At 39.0% G+C, this 23,125-nt stretch overlaps 1 protein-coding gene across 4 annotated transcripts in view; it reads left to right on the forward strand.

Annotated features, from left to right (window-relative positions):
* Nucleotides 1-23,125, forward strand: part of LRRC4C (leucine rich repeat containing 4C) — a 1,220,402-nt gene that overhangs the window by 478,040 nt on the left and 719,237 nt on the right. For all 4 annotated transcript variants that reach the window (XM_046014217.1, XM_046014224.1, XM_046014218.1 and 1 more), the window contains one exon: nucleotides 2,720-2,801. The gene's annotated coding sequence lies outside the window, so the exon portion shown is untranslated. The remainder of the gene's footprint in view (nucleotides 1-2,719; nucleotides 2,802-23,125) is intronic.

Below are 23,125 nucleotides of genomic sequence, written 5' to 3' on the forward strand. Positions count from 1 at the left end.
GAGCCCTATGTCTGGCTCGATCTCATGATCCTGAGCTCATGACCTGAGCGGAAATCAAAAGTCAGACGCTCAACCAACTGAGTCCCCAGGTGCCCCAAGAAGAATGATTTTTAAAGGTCTATATGTGAAAGATGTGTTTATTGGATGGAATAATCACTTTAAAGAAAAATTGAGGTATAAACAAGGATAGGTGGTACAAGGTACAGGGTGTCTCTCTTTTAAATAGTCAAACAGGCAAGTTTTACTAAAAAAAAGTGAATGGATATCAGTAAATATCCAATAGAGGTTTGTAAGAGTTTCACCTGGATCAGCAGAAGAGTATTTCTTGGAGAGGGAACAGCAGAAGAGAAGCCCAAAGGATGAAACAAGCCTGGGATTTTTGAACAAAAGCCAGGAGGCCATTGTGGTATGAGCACAGTGAACAAGAGGAGGTGTCCGAGAGTTAACATGGGACCAGATCATGTAGGATTTTGCTAAACTTTTGGTGATTTGGGCTTTTATTAGAATGAGATGGAAGCTACTAGGAGGTTTTGAGAATAGAAGAGACTTAATCTGGTTTATCCTTTAATAGAATTATTTTTGTTGCTATTTTGAGACTAGACAAAAAGAAAGGATAATATAAAATAAGAAGTCTCCTTTGCCAAAAGCTTAGAACTACTTATAGTGGCTTGGACCAGTATTTTATTGGAGGGATGGGGAAAGTAATCCTATTTTAGTTACATTTGGGATATCTTTTGAAGTAAGCACAAGTGAGATTTGGTAACATACTTGACATAGGGTGTGGAGGGAAGAGAAGAGGCAAGGTGACTCTGAGTGTTTTGGAATGAAAAAAAAAAATGATAAAATGAAATTGCCCTTACCTGAGAAGAAATTTTAAGAGGAGAAAATTGAAACTCAGTTTTAGATATGCTAATTTGAAGTTGCCTATTAGCACTCTAAGTGGGTCTATCAAGTAAACAGTTGATTTAAGTATGGCACTCATGCAGAAGTATGGGCTAAAACAGAAATTTGGGTGTAAAGATATTTATATTTTATTTTTTTGTTTGATACAGAGAGAGAGAGAGCATAAGCATGGGGAGCCAGAGAGGGAGAAGCAGGCTCCCCACTGAGAAGGGAGCCCAATGCAGGACTTGATCCCAGGATCCTGGGATCATGACCTGAGCTGAAGGTGAACAGTTAACAGCTGAGCCACCCAGGCATACCTGTGTGTACAGATATTTAAAATAATAGGCTTGGGTTAGCTCTTGAAGGGGCATAGTCTAATAGAAAATAGAGGATGTTAAAGATGTGAGCCATGGTGCACTGTATTAGTACAAGCCTGGAAAAATGAGGAGAAGCCTTCAGAGTAGACTAGGAAAGTATAACAGATTAGAAAAGGAAAATGGGAAGGAATGATGATTTGGAAGCCATGCAAATACAGTATTTCAGTTGAAAAGAAATATCTTGTGGGTATAGTGTAAAGTCCTGACTGTAGCATTACTAAATGTCTGATTTACACAAATTAAAGTAAGGAGCAATTGTCCATTATATTTGATTGCCCATTATATGCACAGTGCAGATGGTGATTAAGGGAAAACCAACCAACCAACTTTCACAAATAAAACACTCTTCTTGCCTTTAAAGCTCAAAGGCAGGGAGGTAGAATTAAAGACACTGCTTATAAGTCTCATTATAAATGTAAAAGAAAAAAACAAACTCTGTGGGAATATGGATAAGAGAGAGATTAAATTTGATAGACAGCTTCAGTGGGGGAAAGGTCATATTTGAGCTGGGTATTAAAGAATAACTGAATTTTGGGGGGTCAGAATGGGAATAGATAAATAATAATGACATTGCAGGCAGACAAGATCACATGAGCAATGCTACAGAGGCAGGAAAAGGCAGAACATGTTCAGGGATGCATAATAAATTGATTGGACTAAAATAGAGTGTGCAAAGAAAGAAGGGAGTAAGTGGTAGTAGATACATGTTTTTGCCTTGAAGGAACATCTTGGTCAACAGTCCAGTAGAAAAAATTTTTTTGAAAAGCTAAATATTATGATTACTATCTTTTTTTTAAAAAAAGCCAATTTTATATTCTGCTAAACACCTGTCACCCTCCAAAATACAGTAGACAGTTATTTTACTAGTAAGATGAGCCTATTTAAGAGTAACAGAGGAATTGCAGTTCAGGGCAGGCAAACCACAGCAAGTCTGAAGAGACAATGGGACGATCAACTTCAGTTAGGCTCTAGGAGGAGATTGGGGAGGATTGGTTTGAACAAAAGTTCATTAGAGAAGAACAAGTTTGAGCTTCTTGTGGCTTCTCCTTGGCTGCAACCGGTGGTGAGCATGTTGCTGCTGAGGCAGAAAGCGAACTTACTTCTTTTTCTTAAAAGTGGGAGAAGAACTTCCTATGTGAAAAATGGGCCCCCTTATGGAAATGATTTTTATCTCCCTTCTTTTTGCTGGTTATGTAGGCTTCAGGGAGCAGCACCCACAGGGGAGCTCCCCCCTTAGGGCCTCCTGCCTCCATTGCAAAGGAAGGATCTTTGATTTATTCTCACAAACCTCAAGCATGACATAGAGTAGGATGAACATACACTTGGAAAATATAGAGAAATAGAAATTCTTCCGTGTGATTTCCTCTCTCTGGTAGCTTTTCATTCACCTACTTTTTGCTTGGGCTGTTTTCTAACTTCTTTAAGTGTAATGTACTTTAATTATATGTCTTCCCTAGAAATGGTTCTCGGTCCTGCAAGGCTGCCAGATCACCCGGCGAGAGTGGGACCAAGTCAACTGGAACATCCAACCCACTGAATGTACGTGAGTACCCCGTTAACAGCTTTTAAAACGTGAGCAAAGGTATCTTGTATGTGATTTAAAGTGCCTTGGAGTCAGCTGGGAATTAATATGTTTAATTGCTGGATCCTTAGTGTGGGTGAGCGAGCTCTTACTGGTGACAGTGGGATTTGCATGTGCACCTGTGACGGAGCTTGATTTCCCCTCAAAGTTCACACGTTGCATTTGTGCCTGGGATCACTTGGTCTCTCGTAACTACTCTGCTTCTAGTAAAACTAGGAAAGCCTGTTTTCTGACCGCTACTGCACGTGTTCCCAACTACGCCCTTCTCTGACTCCTGCTGAACCCTCTATGTACCCTCCTTTTATCCCTCTGTCATTCTGGTCCACCAGACACCAAGCTGAGTTTTATTTGCCTCCCTGAACTGGAAGGCAGCCGGTTGTACTGGGGTTCTCTGTTACCTTTCTGTTGTCTCTCAACCTTATCCCCTGTTGCACTTAGCCAGTTGCCAGGTAATATTTACTTATGTCATTATTGGAATATTTTATGGATCCTTCATTAAATCAAATGCCCCAAGCAGGCAGGGACCCTGCCTATTTGCTGACACATCATAGTCACTCAACATTTCCATGCTGCCTGACCATGCCTGGTCCCTGGTGGGATCTGACCACTTAAAGTATTCCCACACTTTCATGGTTGTTCAAAATATCTGTGCTTCGTGGGCTCCTATCTTTCCCAGAGTTGCTCAGTCTCAAATAAAAAAGCCTCCTGCTTTCTAGAAAAGATAAGACTATCTGATGTGAACATCACTAAATATCTCTTCACTGGACCTTAAAATATCTCTGTTTCTATCTCTAGTGTATTTCTTGTTTCCCAAAAGAACCTCTTAGATTAGATTTTAATCCTAACACTTTACATTTTTTACCAACTTTATTAAATAGCTATTTCTCCCCAATTTGCATCTCTCCATTTTCCTGGTTCCTTCCACATAGACAAAAAACAAACATACATTTGTTGCCCTTATCATGGGAAAATGCAACCAACCAAATGAAAACAAACCTCTTTCATCTCACTGTTCTCAGTTTTTTTTTTCCCCCAACTTAGCTGCTTTTAGCCATTCAAACTTCTTTATAGAACTGTCATTGTTCTTTGCCAAGTCATGGTAAACTCCACAAGAGAAGGGTTTCTTTTTATTGTGCTGTGCAGTATATTTTCAGTATCTGGCACGATATCTAAGATGGTAAGGGCTCAATGATTAAATGTGTTAATTTTAGCTACCCTTTCACTTCCCACTCTCTACCTGAGTGTTAAAATTTTGCTTCAAGCACTGCTTAAATTACTCTCACCATCATAGTTCCCTTCTCTGTCATTCAATCCACGGTTACACTGCAAATAATTCTCTTATATACCATATCATAATCTGTCTTAATTCTTGTTAACTGTATATGCCTCATCACTTCCTCAGCATCTGAGGAGGTCAGGACAATAATTCGGTTATTTCTTTAGCTCTCCCATCTCTTAACAAAAGGCTTGCCTGTCAATAATTATTATTGCCTTGAATTAATACTTTACGCCTTAAAAGATCCTTTAACATTACGCTGACCACATTAGTATTGCCTTTGATAAAATATTTTGTCCCAGAAATAAAAAGAGGAACATGAAATAGGACAATCTTTTAAAAGCCATTTCAAATCATGGGCAAAGGACTACCCTTCCTTGTTTAGTCTACCCATCATTCAGCCATGGAGCCCAAGAAGGAATCTACCTACACTAAGCACTTTGACATCCACCTGAATTCCTGAACAAAATCAGAATCTGTTAATAGGAAAGGACAGGGCAAGTGGCTATTATATAGACAACCAACAGTGCCTCCTACGTGTTACCTTTTAATTTTGTGCTTGCCCATGATTGATTAAAGAGTGAGAATGGGGTAAGTGACCCAGCTCTGACTTGTGAGTTAGAAGAGAGTGTTTGCTGGGGAATTCTGGGAAAGATTTTTCTTTCTGATAAAAATGGATGCATGTAGGAAGAGATACCCTCCCCATTTCTTTTCTGCCCTTGGATGTTGTCAAATGAAGAGATGATGTTTGGCACCATGGCAGCCATCCTATGACCATAAAGAGAAAGGCAAAAGTATCTCTGAGAATATAACCAAGAGTCTGGCATTGGAGACCTCATGATTTAATTAATCTTGGAAACATGTAACTCTAATCTTTTTGTTATTTGAAATAGTTAACCCATCTCATCTAAGGTTTTTTGTTATTTGCAGGCAAAACTATATTATCTGAAGTAAAAGTGATCTAATACTGTTAAAGAAAATTAAAATCATTAAAATAAGAATTAAAAAATGCTATGCTGAATGAATCATGATATATGGGCTTTGTATTTATGATCCCTGCATTTAAAAAATTAGAATTATCTATCCACGTGTAAGTCATGCCCACATAGACACACATATACATGCATAAAAATGTGGTTGTGACCACTTGAAGAAAGAAAAACAGTTGATTACATCATTTCTAAGATAATAAAATCATAAAATCATTTTATGGGCCCTTTAAATGCACCCAGTAAGTGCCCACGAGATAGAAAATCCTTAGGAAACTGTGTTAGGCACCTGAACAGAGACTTAGGAATTAGTCCACGCTCACCTTCTCTCTGTTTTCCTGTTTGCCTTTCCAAAAATAGGTTTCTCATGTTTTTCCCTGTTTGCTTCTCTTCTTCCTCTAATTCATATGGATCATAATTGCCCTGGGCCCAATCTTCTGAGACTCCTTTTTGAAACACTATTTCCAGTCTTACCTACGGGCTGCACGCACTGAAACCCATGGATGAAATTTTCACCACCATGCACCTTACTCAGGCCTTAAGAGACCTTAGGAGTCTCTGGAAAGGGATCAGGCAAAACCAAAGTGATTGTTTGGTGACTTGTGGGATAAATAATTTATTGTTTAATTAACTTCTCTTTTTTCTCATTAGCTGTAATTTTATGTAAAGGGAAATCATTTATTTAAGAAAAATATGGTAGATTTAATTTGTTTTTCCTGCAGCAGAAAGTGGCCCATGTGCAGACTTAAAATTTGAATTCTATTGCTTGTGTCCTGCTCACTTGTAAGATCGCTATTTATCATAGCGGGGTCTGCAAAATCTAAATAATTCCCAAAGAAAAAGCATTTTAAAAATCTAAAACCAGGGGCACTGGGTGGCTCAGTGGGTTAAGCCTTTGCCTTCGGCTCAGGTCATGATCTCAGGGTCCTGGGGTCCAGCCCGCATCAGGCTCTCTGCTCCGCAGGGAGCCTGCTGATTGGCCCCTAAAACACATTCTGGAATTGAATTATTGGAAGGTGGTACCAGTTCCTGTGTACTTCCCCCCCCACACACACCAGTGGAGGGATAGCATAGAATTTCTACTGAACTTACCAGGGTTATAAATCAAGCTTTCATCCATTTAGTTTTTCTTTTTAGAAGGTGTTAGAAGGTAATTGACTGATATGGCCAGTAGTTGAGCTCTTTTAGGCCTTGATAAAGCCATCTGTTTGGTGGTATGGGGGCCCCTATTTACCAAAAAAAGAAAAAAAAAAAAGGAAGTCGCTATCTTGGATTGTTTGCATTCAAGTTAGAGATTTTTTTTAATGTTTTATCTTCTGTTTATTTATTTTTAAAGAGAAGATATCTCAAAGAAACAGAATTTGATAATTTCCAGCTGAGAAGAATTCAAATGAGATATAATGCCTTTTCATTCAAGTACACAAATTACCCTCTGAACATTTTTTAAAGTCTGTATTAAAGGAAAGAGGCAGTTCTTAATATTAAACTTAGTTCTATAATTACCAACCAAAATATTTCCACAACATTTGAGTGTTTGAAATTTATTTGCTGCTTCGAAATCATAAAAGAGATTATAGACCTACTGCAGAGAGTTTGAGAAATTGAGGGGAAAAAAAGTTTATAACTCTAACATAAGAACTATTTTAATTTTTGTACATTGACATCATTTTTAATATAGTTTTAATCTTAGTGTATAAGCAGTATTTGTATCCATAGGCCAAAGATTTTTCTGAATTACTATATCGTTTTATAATAATTAATTTTGGATATCTTTAAGAAAACTATTTATCACAGAATAAGTGTTCAATAAGAGCTTTTATTTAATGAGAGAGATACTTAATGAAATTTTTAAAAAAATAGACATTTCCATTATAATGACATTCACTGATAAGTACCTACTTCCATATCATGAATTAGTCAATTCCACAAGTTTTAAGATGCACATGTTGCTTTCAAAATTTTCCAGTTTTTGGGGCGCCTGGGTGGCTCAGTGGATTAAGCCGCTGCCTTCGGCTCAGGTCATGATTTCAGGGTCCTGGGATTGAGCCCCGCATCAGGCTCTCTGCTCCGTGGGGAGCCTGCTTCCTCCTCTCTCTCTGCCTGCCTCTCTGCCTACTTGTGATCTCTCTCTGTCAAATAAATAAATAAAATCTTTAAAAAAAAAATTTTTTTTCCAGTTTTTAAGCTGCAGCACATCTTAACAATAGTGCAAAATAGTTTAATTTTCAGCATGTTTTTGTTTTATATTCTACATAAAATAACAAGAGGTTCATGATATTTTAATATCTTAGTTTCTGATATTACCAGACATAGGGGTGTGGGGGGGCACACACACGTGTGTGTGTGTGTGTGTGTTTGTGAGGTCAGATGTGGCAGTGAATTCTGAAAGATTAAACCTTATCACTCACATGCCATCTATTTCGGAAAGGAAGTCCTTCCTATTTTAAACCATAAAAATTGCTACAAAAAAACCATAAACTTAGGTAATGAAATAAAAAGGGAAAGTCATTAATTTCACTACTCGAGTTACAGGGCTTACAAAATTTTTTTAGTGCATTTCTCTTTTAAACTTCTAAATGTTTGAAGTCATGTATGTTTTAGGTCTACTTACAAAAAATTAAGTATTTACCTTGATTCCTTAGAAAGAAGTATTAAAAATAAATGAAAAGATTTCCCCCTCTCTGAGAGAACATCTTTCACTTAAAATAAATAAATAGATAAATAAATAAATAAATAAATAAGCGACCTAACATACATACCTCTCCTCCCAGTAAGTCAGGGAAACTCAGGTTCTGTCTGGAAGACCAGAGTAAAACTATCTATAAATGTCAAAAGGATGTCTCTGAGTACTTCCCACTGGCAGGCAAAATCATCATTTAGTTATTATAGATATTACATTTTAATCAATATGCCCTTTGCTATTAATCCATTTTTGACTGCCCTAAGATCCTTTAATGACACGTTAGGAAAAATCACTCAGCTAATGAGTAATTCCAAGGAGAAAAGAGCTGGAATTCCTTTCATTTCTAATTTACCGTGTACAGAATTGACATATATATATTTTGTATTCTTGATACTCCTGGTAGAACCTAACATTTCTTTGTATATGAGATGCCTTTCTTGGCAACTTAAAAGAAAAACAAAACAAAACACTCTGTGGTCTTTATTGGTAGTGCAGATTCGATCAGCTATCAGCAAATACACATTTTCTCTGCTCTGGCAAGGACCTGATGTTTAATGATATTCTTTAGTTGTCATTGCCTGCTGTGGCTTACTTTATTTATTGATTTTTTAAGTGCAATAGCAATGCACATTCATTTAAGAAATATCAGAATATTTTATTAAAAAAAAAAGCACTTAATGTCCTTAACACTCAGCATACTCCCTTGCTAAACATTACATAAATCCATTATCACTGATGCCTGTTCATTTGGGTGTTTTATGTAGTCACATTCCTATTTAAAAAAAAAAAAACAAAGCATATTTACAATGACTTTTTATTCAACAATTTATTATAAATATGTTTTCTCTTTTCCCATTTTATTTTATTTTACTTCTTTTCAGTGTTCCAGGATTCATTGTTTATGCAGCACACCCAGTGCTCCATGCAATACGTGCCCTCCTTAATACCCACCACCAGGCTCACCGAACCCCCCACCCCACTCCCCTCCAAAACCCTCAGTTTGTTTGTCAGAGTCCACAGTCTCTCATGCTTTGTCTCCCCACTCTGAGTTTGTTTTCTTTTTAATAGGTATGTGTGCAAGATTTTTATAAAGCTTCTATGGTATTTCTTTGTAGCTATCTATCTTGATTTATTTCACCGAGGCTCTAGTGTTAAAAGCATATTGTATCCAAATTTATATTATTAGAAACAGAGCTGGAATAAACATGCTCATAACTTTGGGTGCTATCCTTTACTATTTTAGGAGAATCAATTACCTCAAATAAAATACTGGAGTAACACGCATAATTTGAGTATTTTCCATCCTTGTGAAATCTAGAAAGTTTTTAAATCAACAACGTAGGGGAGTGACTCAGGGATAAATACTAACTACTTTGATGAATACTGTCTTAGTCCATTTGGGCTGCTATAACAAAAGGCCAAAGATGGTATGCCTTAAACAACAAACATGTATTTCTCACAGTTCTGGAAGTCCAAGATCAAGGAGCCGGCAGATTTGGTGTCTGGTGAACAGCCTCCTCCTGGTCCGTAGACATCTGTCTTCTTGCTGGGTCTTTACATTGCTTGAAGTGCCAGGAACCTTACTGCAGGCTCTTTTAAGGACACTAATCCCACCATGAGGGTTTCATGCTCATGACTTAACCATCTCCCAAAAGCCCTACTCCCAAATACCATCCCAATGGAAATTTGATTTCAACGTATGATTTTTGGGGAGGGAGACACCAACATTCAGTCTATAGTAGATGGAAATGCTGTTCTGTTCTTTTATTTTGATTTTTTTTTATCATTAATAAGCATTAATATTTTTCACACATGTCTTGTCTTTTTTAGTTGTCCCTTTATTAGTTAGCCATTTATGTTCTTATCTGGGTCATGTTTACTGAAGACAAAGGAAGAGGAGAGAACATAATGTACAATACAGAGGTCAAAGGAGGGAAGAAGCAAAGGAGGTATTCTCCCCAGTAAGCATCACTGCCTGCTGGAAAGTAATGTCTTCCCCTGGAGACTTGTGATGAATTTGGCATTTGTACTGAATGCCAAAGCAAACATGCAATTTAGCAAAACTCTAGTCTGACTGGTTCTTGGCATTTATGTTGATTAAAGGAAAAACAAGTTAGACTTTGACTTTCTTTTTTTAACCACCTGTTAGCAGGTGGTATCAGCACCGTTAACAGTAAAGGCTAGGATCCTTCTACTTTAAAGTAAGTGTTTAAAGGAAATCAGAAACATGTATTGACTATCTACAGTGTTTTAGAATGTGGAGTAAGAATTTACTTCTATTTTCTATTGTCAACAGACTTGGAAATATTCAGCATCCGTTTTATCCATCTTTATTCTTCTAGAATAATGCCTAGAATAATGCCTGGCATATAGTAGAAGTTCAATAAATGCATAAGTATCTTCAGTTTGCTGATGATCAGAGAGATTGAATAATTTTTAATGTGGTAACACAACTAGGAAGAAATAGTCTCAGGATTCAATATCACTTTGTTCAGACCTAAACTCTATGCTCTACTTATTTCCTATAACATCTCTTCCTTACTTTCCTCTTGTTAGACATTTTTTTCTGGCAAAATCAGCTAGATTATACTATGAACCAACCCAGTGACATCAGTAGCTAAAAAAAACATGGAAGGTTCCCTGTTGTGCATAGTGGGCAACAATTGAGAGTTGGCAGAGAGCCCTCTAGGTAGTTCATACTCCCTGACCACTTATACTTACCAAGGCTAAAGAACAAAGAGTTACAGGGTTTTGTCTTGGCTTATTAAAATTCCAACCAGAAGTGACAGCTGCTCACATTTCTCTGGTCAAAGGAAGCCATTAAATTTCTTGAGTGTCATGAAACTTTATGGAGACTAGAGGGTGGGAAAGTGCATTTGGGTGGGCCCAAGGAAATTACCAGCATACATATAAGTGAAAGAGGATGGGGGAGAAGCAGATCAGAGATGGAGATGTGAAGACAGTGCACAGGAGAAAAAAAAAAAAAAGCTACAGAGTTGTGGTCAGTATCTCCCTCTCATCAACAAACACTTAGATGACTCTGATCGTTAATTTTATGTATCATCTGGACGGGACCATAATACCTAGATAGTTGATCAAATATTATTCATGTGTCTGTGAAGGTAACTTTTGGATGAAATTGACATTTAAATCTGTGTACATTGAATAAAGCCTGTTACCTCCACAATGTGGACAGGCCACATCCAAACAATCAAAGCCTTTTCCTTTTGAAGATTTTAATTATTTATTTTAAGAGAGAGAGTGTGTGTGTGTACATGAGGAGTGGAAGGGACAAAGGGAGATGGAGAGAGAGAATCCCAAGATGACTCCATGGTAAGTGGGAAGCCCAATGCAGGCTTGACCTCAGGACCCTGAGACCATGACCTGAGCCAAAATCAAGAGTCTGACGCTTAACCAGTTGAGCTACCCGGGTGTCTCAAACCAGTCAAAGCCTTAATAAACCAAGGATTGACTTCCCCTGAGCAGGAAGGAATTCTGACTGCAGTCTATTTTTGTACTGGAACTGAAAATCTTGACTCTCTAGTCTGCTCCTTTTCTCTTTCTTTCTCTCTCTCTCTCAACACACATATATGCACAGCAGAGCAATTTCTTCATTTAAAAGAGATCATTTTTGAATAGGTGAAAGATCATATCCACAGGCATTATTCCAACTTCTTTTTTTTTTTTAATTTGGTTATTTTCAGCGTAACAGTGTTGATTGTTTTTGCACCACACCCAGTGCTCCATGCACTACGTGCCCTCTCTATTATACCACCTGGATCCTCAACCTCCCACCCCACCGCCCCTTCAAAACCCTCTGGTTGTTTTTCAGAGTCCATAGTCTCTCATGGTTCATCTCCCCTTCCAGTTTCCCTCAACTCCCTCTCCTCTCCATCTCCCCATGTCCTCCATGTTATTTGTTATGCTCCACAAATAAGTGAGACCATATGATACTTGACTCTCTCTGCTTGACTTATTTCGCTCAGCATAATTTCTTCCAGTCCCGTCCATGTTGCTACAAAAGTTGGGTATTCGTCCTTTCTGATGGAGGCATAATACTCCATTGTGTATATGGACCACATCTTCCTTATCCATTCATCCGTTGAAGGGCATCTTGGTTCTTTCCACAGTTTGGCGACCGTAGCCATTGCTGCAATAAACATTGGGGTACAAATGGCCCTTCTTTTCACTACATCTGTATCTTTGGGGTAAATACCCAGCAGTGCAATTGCAGGGTCATAGGGAAGCTCTATTTTTAATTTCTTCAGGAATCTCCACACTGTTCTCCAAAGTGGCTGCACTAACTTGCATTCCCACCAACAGTGTAAGAGGGTTCCCCTTTCTCCACATCCTCTCCAACACACGTTGTTTCCTGTCTTGCTAATTTTGGCCATTCTAACTGGTGTTAGGTGGTATCTCAATGTTGTTTTAATTTGAATCTCCCTGATGGCTAGTGATGATGAACATTTTTTCATGCGTCTGATAGCCATTTGTATGTCTTCGTTAGAGAAGTGTCTGTTTATATCTTCTGCCCATTTTTTGATATGATTATCTGTTTTGTGTGTGTTAAGTTTGAGGAGTTCTTTATAGATCCTGGATATCAACCTTTTGTCTGTACTGTCATTTGCAAATATCTTCTCCCATTCCGTGGGTTGCCTTTTTGTTTTATTGACTGTTTCCTTTGCTGTGCAGAAGCTTTTGATCTTGATGAAGTCCCAAAAGTTCATTTTCGCTTTCGTTTCCTTTGCCTTTGGAGACATATCTTTTTTTTTGTTGTTGTTTATTTACAGCATAACAGTGTTCATTGTTTTGGCATCACACCCAGTGCTCCATGCAGTACGTGCCCTCCTCATTACCCACCACCTGGTCCCTCAACCTCCCAACCCCCCCACTCCCCCGCCGCCCCTTCATAAACCTCTAGTTGTTTTTCAGAGTCCATAGTCTCTCATGGTTCATCTCCCCTTCCAGTTTCCCTCAACTCCCTCTCCTCTCCATCTCCCCATGTCCTCCATGTTATTTGTTATGCTCCACAAATAAGTGAGACCATATGATACTTGACTCTCTCTGCTTGACTTATTTCGCTCAGCATAATTTCTTCCAGTCCCGTCCATGTTGCTACAAAAGTTGGGTATTCGTCCTTTCTGATGGAGGCATAATACTCCATTGTGTATATGGACCACATCTTCCTTATCCATTCATCCGTTGAAGGGCATCTTGGTTCTTTCCACAGTTTGGCGACCGTAGCCATTGCTGCAATAAACATTGGGGTACAAATGGCCCTTCTTTTCACTACATCTGTATCTTTGGGGTAAATACCCAGCAGTGCAATTGCAGGGTCATAGGGAAGCTCTATTTTTAATTTCTTCAGGAATCTCCACACTGTTCTCCAAAGTGGCTGCACTAACTTGCATTCCCACCAACAGTGTAAGAGGGTTCCTCTTTCTCCACATCCTCTCCAACACACGTTGTTTCCTGTCTTGCTAATTTTGGCCATTCTAACTGGTGTCAGGTGGTATCTCAATGTGGTTTTAATTTGAATCTCCCTGATGGCTAGTGATGATGAACATTTTTTCATGTGTCTGATAGCCATTTGTATGTCTTCGTTGGAGAAGTGTCTGTTCATATCTTCTGCCCAGTTTTTGATATGATTATCTGTTTTGTGTGTGTTGAGTTTGAGAAGTTCTTTATAGATCCTGGATATCAACCTTTTGTCTGTACTGTCATTTGCAAATATCTTCTCCCATTCCGTGGGTTGCCTCTTTGTTTTGTTGACTGTTTCCTTTGCTGTGCAGAAGCTTTTGATCTTGAGGAAGCAGTGATCAAAAACCTCCCAAAAAACAAGAGCCCAGGACCTGACGGATTCCCTGGGGAATTCTACCAAACTTTCAAAGAAGAAATAACACCAATTCTCCTGAAGCTGTTCCAAAAAATTGAAGCAGAAGGAAAACTTCCAGACTCTTTTTATGAAGCCAGCATTACCCTGATCCCCAAACCAGGCAAAGACCCTACCAAAAAAGAGAATTTCAGACCAATATCACTGATGAATATGGATGCAAAGATTCTCAACAAGATCCTAGCAAACAGGATCCAGCAGCACATTAAAAAGATTATCCACCATGACCAGGTGGGATTCATCCCTGGGTTGCAAGGTTGGTTCAACATTCGCAAATCAATCAGTGTGACAGAACACATCAATAAGAGAAGAGAGAAGAACCACATGGTCCTCTCAATTGATGCAGAAAAAGCATTTGACAAAATCCAGCATCCGTTCCTGATGAAAACGCTTCAAAGTATAGGGATAGAGGGAACATTCCTGAACTTCATAAAATCTATCTATGAAAGACCCACAGGAAATATCATCCTCAATGGGAAAAAGCTTGCAGCCTTCCCGTTGAGATTAGGAACACGACAAGGATGCCCACTCTCACCACTCTTGTTCAACATAGTATTAGAAGTTCTAGCAACGGCAATCAGACAACAAAGAGAAATAAAAGGTATCCAAATTGGCAAGGAAGAAGTCAAACTCTCTCTCTTCGCAGATGACATGATTCTTTATATGGAAAACCCCAAAGACTCCACCCCCAAACTACTAGAACTCATACAGCAATTCAGTAACGTGGCAGGATACAAAGTCAATGTACAGAAATCAGTGGCTTTTTTATACACCAACAATGAAAATACAGAAAGGGAAATTAGAGAATCGATTCCATTTACTATAGCACCAAGAACCATAAGATACCTGGGCATAAACCTAACCAAAGAAGTAAAGGACCTATACTCGAGGAACTACAGAACACTCATGAAAGAAATTGAAGAAGACACAAAAAGATGGAAGACTGTTCCATGCTCTTGGGTTGGAAGAATAAACATTGTTAAAATGTCTATACTGCCTAGAGCAATCTATACTTTTAATGCCATTCCGATCAAAATTCCACCGATATTTTTCAAAGAGCTGGAGCAAATAATCCTAAAATTTGTATGGAGCCAGAAGAGACCCCGAATTGCTAAGGAAATGTTGAAAAACAAAAACAAAACTGGCGGCATCACGTTACCCGATTTCAAGCTTTACTACAAAGCTGTGATCACCAAGACAGCGTGGTACTGGCATAAAAACAGACACATAGACCAGTGGAACAGAGTGGAGAGCCCAGATATGGACCCTCAACTCTATGGTCAAATAACCTTCGACAAAACAGGAAAAAATATTCAATGGAAAAAAGACAGTCTCTTCAATAAATGGTGCTGGGAAAACTGGACAGCGATATGTAGAAGAATGAAACTCGACCATTCTCTTACACCGTACACAAAGATAAACTCGAAATGGATAAAAGACCTCAACGTGAGACAGGAATCTATCAGAATCCTAGAGGAGAATGTAGGCAGTAACCTCTTCGATATCAGCCACAGCAACTTTTTTCAAGATATGTCTCCAAAGGCCAAGGAAACAAAAGCAAAAATGAACTTTTGGGACTTCCTTTGGAGACATATCTTGAAAGAAGGTGCTGTGGCTGATATCGAAGAGGTTACTGCCTATGTTCTCTAGGATTCTGATGGATTCCTGTCTCACGTTGAGGTCTTTTATCCATTTCGAGTTTATCTTTGTGTACGGTGTAAGAGAACGGTCGAGTTTCATTCTTCTACATATCGCTGTCCAGTTTTCCCAGCACCATTTATTGAAGAGACCATTGTATATTTTTTCCTGTTTTGTCGAAGATTATTTGACCATAGAGTTGAGGGTCCATATCTGGGCTCTCCACTCTGTTCCACTGGTCAATGTGTCTGTTTTTATGCCAGTACCACACTGCCTTGGTGATCACAGCTTTGTAGTAAAGCTTGAAATTGGGTAACGTGATGCCACCAGTTTTGTTTTGTTTTTCAACATTTCCTTAGCAATTCGGGATCTCTTCTGATTCCATACAAATTTTAGGATTATTTGCTCCAGCTCTTTGAAAAATACCGGTGGAATTTTGATCGGAATGGCATTAAAAGTATAGATTACTGTAGGCAGTATAGACATTTTAACAATGTTTATTCTTCCAATCCAAGAGCATGGAACGGTCTTCCATCTTTTTGTGTCTTCTTCAATTTCTTTCATGAGTGTTCTGTAGTTCCTCAAGTACAGGTCCTTTACCTCTTTGGTTAGGTTTATTCCCAGGTATCTTATGGTTCTTGGTGCTACAGTAAATGGAATCGATTCTCTAATTTCCCTTTCTGTATTTTCATTGTTAGTGTATAAGAAAGCCACTGATTTCTGTACATTGACTTTGTATCCTGTCACGTTACTGAATTGCTGTATGAGTCCTAGTAGTTTAGGGGTGGAGTCTTTGTGGTTTTCCATATAAAGAATCATGTCATCTGTGAAGAGAGAGAGTTTGACTTCTTCGTTGCCAATTTGGATACCTTTTATTTCTCTTTGTTGTCTGATTGCCGTTGCTAGGACTTCTAATACTATGTTGAACAAGAGTGGTGAGAGTGGGCATCCTTGTCGTGTTCCTAATCTCAATGGGAAGGCTGCAAGCTTTTTCCCATTGGGGATGATATTTGCTGTTGGTCTTCTATAGATAGATTTTATGAAGTTCAGGAATGCTCCCTCTATCCCTATACTTTGAAGCATTTTCATGAGGAACGGTTGCTGGATTTTGTCAAATGCTTTTTCTGCATCAATTGAGAAGACCATGTGGTTCTTCTCTCTTCTCTTATTGATTTGTTCTGTCACATTGATTGATTTGTGGATGTTGAACCAACCTTGTAACCCAGGGATGAATCCCACCTGGTCATGGTGGATAATCTTTTTAATGTGCTGCTGGATCCTGTTTGCTAGGATCTTGTTGAGAATCTTAGCATCCATATTCATCAGTGATTTTGGTCTGAAATTCTCCTTTTGGGTGGGGTCTTTGCCTGGTTTGGGGATCAGGGTAATGCTGGCTTCATAAAAAGAGTCTGGAAGTTTTCCTTCTGCTTCAGTTTTTTGAAACAGCTTCAGGACAATTGGTGTCATTTCTTCTTTGAAAGTTTGGTAGAATTCCCCAGGGAATCCGTCAGGTCCTGGGCTCTTGATTTTTGGGAGGTTTTTTATCACTGCTTCAATCTCATTACTAGATATCGGTCTATTCAGGTTGTCAATTTCTTCCTGGTTCAATTTTGGGAGTTTGTAGTTTTCCAGGAATGCATCCATTTCATCTAGGTTGCTTAGCTTATTGGCATATAACTGTTGGTAATAATTTCTGATGATTGTTTCTATTTCCTTGGTGTTAGTTGTGATCTCTCCCTTTTCATTCATAATTTTATTAATTTGGGCTTTCTCTCTTTTCTTTTGGATTAGTGTGGCCAATGGTTTATCGATCTTATTGATTCTTTCAAAAAACCAGCTTCTAGTTTCATTGATATGTTCTACTGTATCTCTGGTTTCTACCTCATTGATCTCTGCTCTAATCTGGATTATTTCCCTTCTTGTGTGTGGAGTTGGTTTGATTTGTTGTTGATTGTCCAGTTCTTTAAGGTGTAGAGACAGCTGGTGTATTCTGGATTTTTCAATGTTTTTGAGGGAGGCTTGGATGGCTATGTATTTCCCCCTTAGAACCGCCTTTGCTGTATCCCATAGGTTTTGGACCGAAGTGTCTTCATTCTCATTGGTTTCCATGAATTGTTTAAGTTCATCTTTGATCTCCTGGTTGATCCAAGCATTCTTAAGCAAGGTGGTCTTTAGCTTCCAGGTGTTTGAGTTCCTTCTGAACTTTTCCTTGTGATTGAGTTCCAGTTTCAAAGCATTGTGATCTGAGAATATGCAGGGAATAATGTCAGTCTTTTGGTATCGGTTGAGTCCTGCTTTGTGACCCAGTATGTGGTCTATTCTGGAGAAGGTTCCATGTGCACTTGAGAAGAATGAGTATTCTGTTGTTTTAGGGTGGAATGTTCTGTATATTCTATGAGGTCCATCTGGTCCAATGTTTCATTCAATGCTCTTATTTCTTTATTAATTTTCTGCTTCGATGATCTGTCTATTTCTGAGAGAGGCATATTAAGATCTCCTACTATTATTGTATTCATATCAATATGACTCTTTATCTTGATTAATAATTTTCTTATGTAATTGGGTGCTCCCATATTGGGGGCGTAGATATTTACAATTGTTAGATCATCTTGGTGGATAGTCCCTTTAAGAATTATGTAGTGTCCTTCTGTATCTCTGATTACAGTCTTTAGTTTAAAATCTAATTTATCTGATATGAGAATCGCTACCCCGGACTTCTTTTGAGGCCCATTGGCATGAAAGATGCTTCTCCATCCCTTCACTTTCAGTCTGGGTGTATCCTTAGGTTCAAAATGGGTCTCTTGTAGACAACATATGGATGGGTCCTGTCATTTTATCCAGTCTGCAACCCTGTGTCATTTTATGGGCGCATTTAGACCATTCACATTGAGAGTGATTATTGAGAGATAGGTTTTTATTGACATTGTGTTACTTTGAAGTCTTTCTGTCTGTAGATTGTTTCTATATTTCTGTTCAATGATACTCTTAGGATTTTTTCTCTTTTATAGGACCCCCTTTAATATTTCCTGCAGTGTCGGCTTGGTGGTTGCATAGTCTTTTAAGCCTTGCCGGTCTTGGAAACTCTTTATCTCTCCATCCATTTTAAATGTCAGTCTTGCTGGATAGAGTATTCTTGGCTGCATGTTCTTCTCATTTAGTACTCTAAATATATTTTGCCAGCCCTTCCTGGCTTGCCAGGTTCTCTGTGGAAAGTTCTGACGTTATTCTAATAGGCTTTCCTCTGTATGTAAGGAGCTTCTTTGTCCTAGCTGCTTTTAAGAGGGTCTGTCTTGAAACATAATTCCTCACTTTAACTATAAGGTGTCATGAGCACTTTCGAGAATCTAAAATCTTGGGAGGAAATCTCTCTGCCTCTAGTACTTGAATGTTGTTTCCATTCGTGAGATTGGGAAAATTTTCATAGACAACTTCTTCCACTATATCTTCTAGACTTCTTTCTTTTTCCTCCCCTTCAGGGATTCCAATAATTCTGATGTTGGAACGTTTCATGGCATCATTTATTTCCCTGATTCTGTTTTCGTGGCTTCTGAGCTGTTTGTTTCAGGCTTCCTCCTGATCCTTTCTCTCTATCTGTTTGTCCTCCAGATCACTAATTCTATCTTCTGTCTCAGTTACCCTAGCTTTTAGATAATTTAGATTAGATTGGAACTCATTGAGAGCATTTTGAACATCATCCCTGGTGGCTTTCAGTTCTGCCCTAACATTGTGAACATCATCCCTGGTGGCTTTCAGTTCTGCCCTAATCAATTCTGTTTGGTCACCCATGGCTTTCTCCAACCTAGGTATTGCCTGGATAATTGTTAGTCTGAATTCCTTTTCCGACATATTATCTATGTCGATAGCCATTAGCTCTGTTGCAGAAGGTCCATCCTCTGTATTTTTCTTCTGTTGGGTATTCCTCCTCCTAGTCATTTTGGTGAGAGATGGCTGAACAGATGCAGTTGGATTTATCGATTGTGGTGCAGTCAAGGTGCACCCTGGAACGCTTCTGTGCAATCAGGGTTCCCCACTCAAATGAGAGAAAAAAGAAAAGAAAAAGAAATAGAGAAGAAGAAAGAAACAAAAAGGAAAAGAAAAAAGGGAAAAAAAGAGAGAGAGAGAGAGAGAGACAGACAGGGAAAAAAGGGAAGATAAAAGAGAAGGCTCAGCCCAAATGGGCCCCAAGGTAAGATTTATGAAGTATACAAACAAAAACAGACAAACAAAAAGACTGCCACTGGCGTCTTCTGCTCCTGTAGATATCCAGATGTGCATAATTCTGTTCTCAGGCTGATTTCATGGGTGGGCGGAGTTCTTGGGTAGGTAATCAGCTCACTTTAGGGTACAGGTTGAAACGGCGCCTCCTCCTACTTCCCCGCCATCTTCTCCAAAGGACCATTATTCCAACTTCTAATAGGCAGTGAAATCTTCAGGGAGATAAAGTACTAAGGTTAATACAGAGAGGGATAAAATGTATGTGGTTCAATTGGACCACAAATACACACACACACACACACACACACACACACACACACCCTATTGGTTCGGTTTCTCGGAAGAACCCTGACTGGCACAGACTCTTACTCCCATGCAGAAGCACATTTACTCCTTCCGAAAGAGAAAACTCAGAGAAGGCAACCAGTTGCCGTGTCCCACTCAGTCTCTGATGCTGAGACCCTATAGTTTCTTAATTGGGTCTGGCCCTGGAACTTCTTGGCCTGGAGATCTGTATGCATCAAAGGGGATATTATGTGTTCCTCTTCAGCTGAAAGGTAATGATCAAATGCTGATGGGAATAAACAGTTGCCGGGCTTCCACAGGTTTTCTGATTGGGTATAATTCTGCTCAGTTGGAGCGGTTGGCTCCTCTGTTTATGGATTCCCAGTCCAAATTCTTTTGGTTTATCGTTTTATTTGGTGGTGGGGGAGGGTGGTGTATAGGGTGGTGGGAGTTGTCGTCATCGTCTTCTCCTTCTCCCCCTCCTTCTCCTCCTCCTCCTCCTTCTTCTTTTCTTCTTCTTCTTCTTCTTCTTCTTCTTCTTCTTCTTCTTCTTCTTCTTCTTCTTCTTCTTCTCCTCCTCCTCCTCCTCCTCCTCCTTTTTCTTCTTCTTCTTCTTCTTCTTCTTCTTCTTCTTCTTCTTCTTCTCCTCCTCCTCCTCCTCCCCCCCCCCTCCTCCTCCTCCTCCCCCCTCCTCCTCCTCCTCCTGCTCCTGCTCCTCCTCCTGCTCCTCCATGGTCACATCTCCAATGCACCTGAGAGAGTATGCTCTCCTGGGAGAGGTGAGCAGCTTTTTATTTTTTTTTTTTTTTTTTTTTTTTATTTTTTTTTTTTTAAAGATTTTATTTATTCATTTGACAGAGAGAGATACAAGTAGGCAGAGAGGCAGGCAGAGAGAGTGAGAGGGAAGCAGGCTCCCTGCCGAGCAGAGAGCCCGATGCGGGACTCGATCCCAGGACCCTGAGATCATGACCTGAGCCGAAGGCAGCGGCCGAAACCACTGAGCCACCCAGGCGCCCGGTGAGCAGCTTTTTAAACTCACCTTCTGCCCAAGAGTCTTTTTAAAATATTAAGTATTTAGAGTCTTTTTCTCAAAAACATAGTTGGCTCCTTACCTGTTTGACTCTGGTAGATTCCATGTGCCGTCAGCTGCACTAGCGGTGCTCTCTGTTTCGTATCTCCTAGCTTTGGCTCGGTTCCTTTGGTTTCTGACTTCAATTGCTTCTTTCTCTTTCTAGGCTGAGTGATGGGCACCTAGAGAGGTCGTTTTAAGTTTCCTCAGGAGAACCACTCCTTCCAATCTCTTGTTCCATAGCAAATACATCTAATCAAAATGAATTATAGGACAGCTGGATCCTTACTCTGAGACACTTTAATCCCTTCAGGGCTTTTAACAATGGGTGTGATGGTCACACTTTTGATGACTCCACCTTGAGTTTTAGTGGACTTTGTCCCTGAAGGTATTGCTTTATATTTTATGTTGCAAGTCCCTGAATCTATGGACTGTCTTGATTCTCTTTAATTACTAATTATATGCTGGTTAATTATTTTAATTATTTTCTGAGCTCCCCTCTTTTTTTTTTTTTTTTTGTCCTTTTTCCTGGTGCTCTGCCAAACACAGAAAACACAAAAGATTAACATTCTGTATTCTAATTTTGCCCTAAAGATACACATTTATTATTTCTCTGGAATGATTCCCAACTTAGAAGTGACATCTTCACTAAATGCTTTGCCAGTACATAAGGCAGCCTATCATTTTCTCACTTTAATAATTTGTTCACTCTTTTGATCTAGTAAGCCAAGGTCACACATTTTGGGTCTTGATATGGTAATGTTCTACTTTTAGATATCAAGTTCTTTAAGAATCTGACTAGAAGGTTTGGTAAAAACAACTTTAACCTAGCTGTGGCTAGAATAACAAAGGCTTACCGTTTTTTTAACTTACACTGTAGGTCCATGGCTGATCTGTGCTGTTCCATGTTGTTCTTATTCATGGTGGCAGGCTGAGGGAATTTTCATTTCTATGCTTTCACAGTTGCTGAGGAAAGATAAACAGGAACGTGAGAATTGCACACCAACTCTCAACCATTCCTCCCAAAAGTGGCAAGCATTCCTTCTCCTCATGTGTTATGGAACAAAACCAAGTATGTGGCCACGTTTAACTTAAAGGGATAGGAAAGCACAATCCTGGGGTATGTCTGCAGGAAAAGCCTAGAAATATTGAGTGACTACTACTAATGGTTGCCACATTCTCATACTCACCACTCCTTTATTTTTGAGAATGCCAGACTCAGATCTCCAGGAGGGCAATGTCCTTTTTCTCTGGAAATTAATGAACTTGAGAAATTGAATTGATGAAATTGAATTATCTTAAGAATTAATGAACTGCCAAGAACTATCCTACGGCAGCAGCAGTAAAGATTCACCAGATTCAGGACTTTCATTTTCAGTTAGCAACATTCAGCTCCCTCTGCTGCAGACATATTCGCATGAGTTGTGAACACAGATCACACAACTCTACAAAATAGTAGCTGTGGTTGAAGAAATAGCTTATTCAGTGTTAAGACAAATGAGGAAAGCCAGTCACCTTCTGGGAGGCAAATACATTCTCTCCATATAGTACAATAAGTTTTCATTAAAATGATATTCACTATCTCTATTCTAAAAATCTGAAAACTTTATGATGTGGTGTTGGGCGTGGAGAGAAAAGGAAGGGAAGGAAAGAAAGGAACAAAAGGAGATGGAGAGAAACAAAGGAGGTTTTTACTCTTCTTAAGGTATAAATCACATATATCTAGCTTTTCTCTCCAAAATCAAGAATAAATTACTTTGTCATATACAGAATTGGTCTGCAAAGTATCTGGTAACCAAGACTATGCCTAAACTTCAAATTTGTTCTACTTAAGAAAATATTAAACCATTTGTCTTTAGCAAGCATGAAAGAGTAAGTTTATTGTAGGTTTGCATGGAATAACACAAAATAGAGGACTCCAAAAATGCAATTCTGGCTTATAAAGGATCTATAATTTATTGAACTCTATCCCCCGCAGACAATTGGTACTAATTTAGGGGGTCCAGAGTGTATTAGTTTTTTCATTGCTAATGTAATAAATTAACACAAACTTAGTGGCTTAAAATAACCAAGTTGATATTTACAATTGAGTGTGATTGAAATCTAACACAAGTCTCCCTGACCTAAAGTCAGGGTGTTAGGAAGTGCATGTCATCCTGGAGGGATCATTTCTTTGCTAATTAAAGTTCAGTTGCTCAAAATTGTAGGGCTGGGATCCCTGTTTTGTTTGCTA

This window comes from Meles meles, chromosome 8 (genome assembly GCF_922984935.1).
Source record: "Meles meles chromosome 8, mMelMel3.1 paternal haplotype, whole genome shotgun sequence".
NCBI classification, from domain to species: Eukaryota; Metazoa; Chordata; class Mammalia; order Carnivora; family Mustelidae; genus Meles; species Meles meles.